Genomic DNA, 5,915 nt, shown 5'->3' on the forward strand with positions numbered 1-5,915 from the left:
AAGAAATGGAAATCAAGTAAATGTCCTTCATTTGGGGAATGGCTTAGCAAACTGTGGTATATGTATGTCATGGAACACTATTGTTCTATTAGAAACCAGGAGGGACGGGATTTCAGGGAAGCCTGGAGGGATTTGCACTGAACTGATGCTGAGTGAGATGAGCAGAACCAGAAGAACACTGTCCACCCTAACAGCAACATGGGGGCGATGATAAACCTGGATAGATTTGCTCATTCCATCAGGGCAACAATCAGGGACAACTTAGGGCTGTCAGCGATGGAGAATCCCATCTGTGTCCAGAGAAAGAGCCGTGGAGTTTGAACAAAGACCAAGGATTATTACCTTAAATTTAGAAAAAAAAAACTGCTATCTTATTGTTTGATCTTGCTATCTCTTATACTTTCTGTTTCTTCCTTAAGGATATGATTTCTCTCTCATCACATTCAGTTTGGATCAATATATATCAATGGAAACAATGGAAAGACTGACAAAATTGCCTTCTGTGGGAGGTGGGGGAGGGAAGTACGATTAGGGGAAAAATCGTCAAACTCAAAATAAAACTTTAATTTAAAAAAACAAAAAAAAGTTTTTCAGTACTCATCCACATGCATATTTATGTTATACATTTTTCTACTACCCTCCCTTCCCACCCCCTTCCCTCAGCAGAAGTCTAGTAAAATTTGTTCATATACCTTTGTGTTTACATATCTCCCCCCCAAAAAACATGTTTATTTTGTTTATGAGGAATTAGGACAAAGGGAAAAGAAAGAAATCCATAGGATAGGAAGGAAAAAAATAAGAGAAGTTTTTTTTTTAAAGTGAACATAGTATCAATTCAGATACTGTGGGGTTTTTATTTGTCTGTTTTTTTTTTTCCTCTGGATGTGGATGGCTTTGGCCCTAACAGGTCTCCCAGGGTTGCCCTAGACCTCTTAACTGCTGAGAGGAGCTGAATCCATCAGAGTTGGTCAACTCACAATGTTGTTGCTAATGTCTACAATGTTCTCTTGGTTCTGCTCAGGGTCAATATTTTTAATTAATGATTTGCATGAAGTATCAAATTTGTAGACATTAGGAAGGTGGGAAAACTTCTGTAGATTGACAAAATTAAGATCCAAGAGGTCTCAACAGAATGTAAAGGCAGGATGATACAAATAAAATGAAGTTTACTAGGAATATACCACACCTGTACTTAGTTTGGAAAATCAGCTGCATAAGTCGAAGATCAAGGAAGATATGGCTAGAGGGTAGTCCATGGGAAGTGGACTGACATGCCTCAAAAAATTCATCCATTTACAAGTCTGGTGTCCAGAATGGAGGAGGTGATAGTCCTAATCTGATCTACTTCTGTCAACCCATATGTAGAGTACCTGATGTAATTCTGGTAACACTGGAGAGGAAAGGTGTTGACAAATTGGATTATAGACTGGAAAGGACAAGGGGAACAGTGAAGGTGACTAACTTGGCTGTGGAAGGCTGTGGAAGACATTGAAGGAAATTGGGATTTTTTTTAGTTTGAAGAGAAAGGTTGTTAGAAAGATTAGACTTAACTCTTTTTGGTCATTTTTAAGTGGAAAAACAAAGAATAATTGTTGAAAGTTGTTAGGAAATAGATTTTGGAAAAATTATTGCTGCTGGTATGAACAATGGATTGCTTTGGGATATAAGTGGCCTCCCTGTCCCTGGTGCTATCCCTTCAAACAGAGGCTGCATGATGACTTGTCCAGGATTGTCTGCATAGTTTGGGCAAATTTGACCTAAATAATCTCTGAGTTCCCTTCCAAACCAATCAGGCAGCCTCTTGAAGATTGCCCTCTTATGCTAGCATGCCCTTAGAGGTATCCTAGGTGAAGGAGAGGGAAGAGGTATGGGTAAAAAGAAACAAAATTCTTGTTTTTCTGGCCAAACCCTTGAAATTTCCAAAGATTTCATAAATTGCCTCCTTTCCTACAGGATTGTGACTCATACCCGAATATATATATACAATAATAGCTCTAACTTCCTGGTTAGAGGGATGCCAGTTGCCACCACAGAGCTGGCCCTATTCTTGGTGCTCTAGGTCTTTCATGAGCAGTTACTTCTGTGACTCAAGTAGATCGGGGATGCCTCCAGAGCCAAGGACCATACCCATTCCTGCAAAACCTGCTGAGTCAGAGTCACCAATGTCTCAATTTAAAGATCTTCCTAGGGGTGGCTAGGTGGCACAATGGATAGAGCACCAGCCTTGGAGTCAGGAGTACCTGAGTTCAAATCTGACCTCAGATACTTAATAATTACCTAGCTGTGTGGCCTTGGGTAAGCCACTTAACCCCATTGCCTTGGAAAATCTAAAAAAAAAAAAAATCTTCCTAAAGTCCAGCTCTGACCTCTGACCTCCTCAAGTTCAGCCTTGGGTTAATGTCCAAATTCTGCATGACCTACCTCCTATTTCCATTTCCGTGACTATCATTCTTTTTCTTCATATGTTCTAGTTGGGGACTTTTACCTTTGTTTCACACCAAGCACTCAGTGTTTATTGACTGACTCTACCAAACAGAGTGGTCTGCTACACATAACTTAACTCTACAGGCTTTCCTCCATGTCTAGGATGTTCTTTTTTCCTCATCCTATCACCCTTGTTGGAATCCCTGGTTCTTTTGGAGGTTGAAGTAGTGAACTTTTCTGAACTCCCTCGTTAGTAGTGATACTCCATCTCCCCTCAAAACTGAATTCTGAATGTATTTTCTATTTTCTTGGCTGCCTGCTCCCTCTAGTAGAGCATAAACTCCCAGAAAGCTGAGCAATTCATATATGGTTGCATCCTTAGCACCCAGCCACAGAACTAGAGGATGAGATTTAAAGTAGGGAAGTCTTTATTCTGCTCCTTTTTATATATTTGAAAATGGTTTATTGATGTCTTTTGTTTTTATATCACTATGGTTTCATCTAGTATCCCTCCCCTTCCTAAAGAACCATCTAACATGAAAATACAAATGGTTTTTTAAAGACATGAAAAAAAGGGGAAAATCATCACAACTGATGGATTGAAAAAGTCCCAAACTTTTGGCAATGCACCAACACCTCTCACTTCCTCGAAGAACTGAATTGGGAGCATCATCTCATACTTTTGATCCATTCTTAGTCTTTATAGTTTTAAAAAATATTTTATTTCCCCCCAATTACATGTAAAAACAATTTTTAACATTTAAAAATGTTTTTGAGTTCCAAATTTTCTCCCTCCCTCCTTTGCCTTCTCCCCTCCCTGAGATGGTAAGCAATCTGATGATATAGCTTATATATGTGCAATTATATAAAACATTTTCATATTAGTCGTTTTGTGCAAGAAGACTTGAACAATAAAACAGAAAGAATGAAAGGAAGGAAGAAAAATCCTTCTGTCTTATTGTATTCAGACAACATCAGTTCTTTCTCTAGAGGCAGATAATGTGCTTCATCATTAGTCCTTTGGGATTGTCTTAGCTAACTATATTGCTGAGAATAGCTATTGTTCATAGTTATTTGTTGTACAATATTTCTGTTACTGTGTACAATGTTCTCTCTTCATTTTGTGTCCATTCATGTGAATCTTTTCAGGTTTTTCTGAAATCAATCTGCTTGTCATTTCTTATAGCACAATAATATTCCATTACAATCATGTACCACATCACATGTTCAGCCATTCACCATTTGAGGGCATCTCCTCAATTTCCAATTTTTAGCCAACACAAAAAGATCTACCATAAATATTTTTGTACAAATAGACCTTTTTCTTCCTTTTTAAAAAAAAATCTCTTTGGAATATGGACCCAGTAGTGGTATTGTTGGATCAAAGGGTAGGCACAGTTTTATAGTCCTTTGGGCATACTTCCAAATTGCTATCCAGAATGATTGGAGCAGTTCACAACTCCACCAACAGTGCATCAGTGTCCCAATTTTCCCACATTCCCTTCAACATTTATTATTTTCCTTTTTTGTCATCTCAGTCAATTTGAAAGGTGTGAAATGGTATCTCAGAGGTTTTCACTGTTGACTTTTTTGGCAGTTGTTCTATTGACATTGTTGTAGTCAGTATCTCGATTTGTCCATATAGTTTTCTTGGCTGTGATGACTTTCCTTTGTATTTATGAAGAATTTTCCCTTCTCTGTATTCATCACATTCATCACTTCTTACAGCACAGTGATGTCCCATTATATTCATGCACTAAAACTTGTTTAACCATTCCCCAACCAAGGGGCATCTTTTTTAACTTTTTGCACAAAAAATACTACAGTAAATATTTTGGTGTCTACGGAGACTTTTTTCCCATCAATAGCTTCTTTGGAGCAAAAGCCCAGCAATGGAATCTCTGGGTCAAACAATATGGTCATTTTGGTAAATTTATATGCGTAATTCAAAATTTCCCTTCCATATGGTTGTGCCAATGCATAACACTCCCCAAAGTGTCAATCTGCTTATCTTCTCCTCCAACATTGACTATTTTTGTCTTTTTATTATCTCTGCCAATTTGCAAACTATGAGGTGAAACTCTGGAGTTTTGATTTTCATTTCTCTTATTAAGAAGGGAACCTTCTTTCATGTGGTAATTAATACTTCTGCAATTTTATTTGTTTATATCCTTTAAGCTTTAATCTATTGGGGAATGACTATTGGTTATTATACACATACATATGTCTCCTATTGCACCCATCCTTTGAGGGAAGCTTATGGGGTAATGAGATGCTTCAAATGGAACCTGGTATATGACAAGGTGGTGACTGATGTCATCTCCTGGCTCCCAGGTCACTTCCAAATGCTGGGTTCACAATAACCAGTGTGATTCCCATCCCAAACTTGCCACATACTATACTGCTCTGTGATGGCTGCTTGAAATATAAAGACAATAATGGAACCAGGATGATGATCTCTAGCTCATTGTAGAATTAGATCTTCAGGACCTAGAGATATTTGATAGGAAGAAAATGGGCATAGGATCACTGTCATGAAGTATTTGATAGGCTGTTATGTGGAAAAATTGTTCTGCTTGGGCCCAAAGGGCAGAAATAGGAACAATGGATGAAGACCATAAAGAAGCAAATTTAGGCTTGCTCTAATTAAAAACCTGCTGAGAATTACAGGTATCAAAAAATGGAAAAATGTAATGGACTGCCTCGGGAGGTGCTGGATTCCCTCCCACAGGAGGCCTTCAAGCACAGCCTGGATGACAACCTCTTGGGGATGCTCTCTAGATTTTTATTTGGGTACAAGTTGAACCAGATAGCTTCCAGAGGAGGTCTTATGATTCAGTGGGAAAAGTTCTTGAATCAGAGGATCCATGGTCACTTTCTATTGGGACTCTCTAGGTAATCATGGGTAACTTCCTAAGTCTCTATTTCCTCACTTAGGAAGGAGTTGAACTAAGTAGTCTCTGGCTCTTCTAACTCTGGTTTGAGGATTTAAGTCATTCTACTTCTAGGATTTGGTGAAAACAGTTCCTTCCCTTGAGGAGCTGATAGTATATTGATCATTTAAAAATTTATTTTATTTTTTTAGTTTTTGCAAGCAATGGGGTTAAGTGGCTTGCCCAAGGCCACAAAGCTAGGTAATTATTATCAAGTGCCTGAGGGCGGATTTGAACTCAGGTCCTCCTGACTCCAGGGCCGGTGCTTTATCCACTGCACCACCTAGCTGCCCCCTTTAAAAATTTTTTGAATATTCTTTTCTTTTAAAATTGAGTTCCAGGGGGCAGTGGTGGTGCAGTGGATGAAGTACCGGCCCTGGAGTCAGGAGTATCTGGGTTCAAATCCAGTCTCAGACACTTAATCACCTAGCTGTGTGACCTTGGGCAAGCCACTTAACCCCATTTGCCTTGCAAAATAAAATAAAATAAAATAAAATTGAGTTTCAAATTCTCTCTCCCTCCCCTTCCCCACCAAGTTGAGCAAAATATCAATTAAAC

Source organism: Macrotis lagotis, chromosome X (genome assembly GCF_037893015.1).
Source record: "Macrotis lagotis isolate mMagLag1 chromosome X, bilby.v1.9.chrom.fasta, whole genome shotgun sequence".
Classification (NCBI taxonomy): domain Eukaryota; kingdom Metazoa; phylum Chordata; class Mammalia; order Peramelemorphia; family Peramelidae; genus Macrotis; species Macrotis lagotis.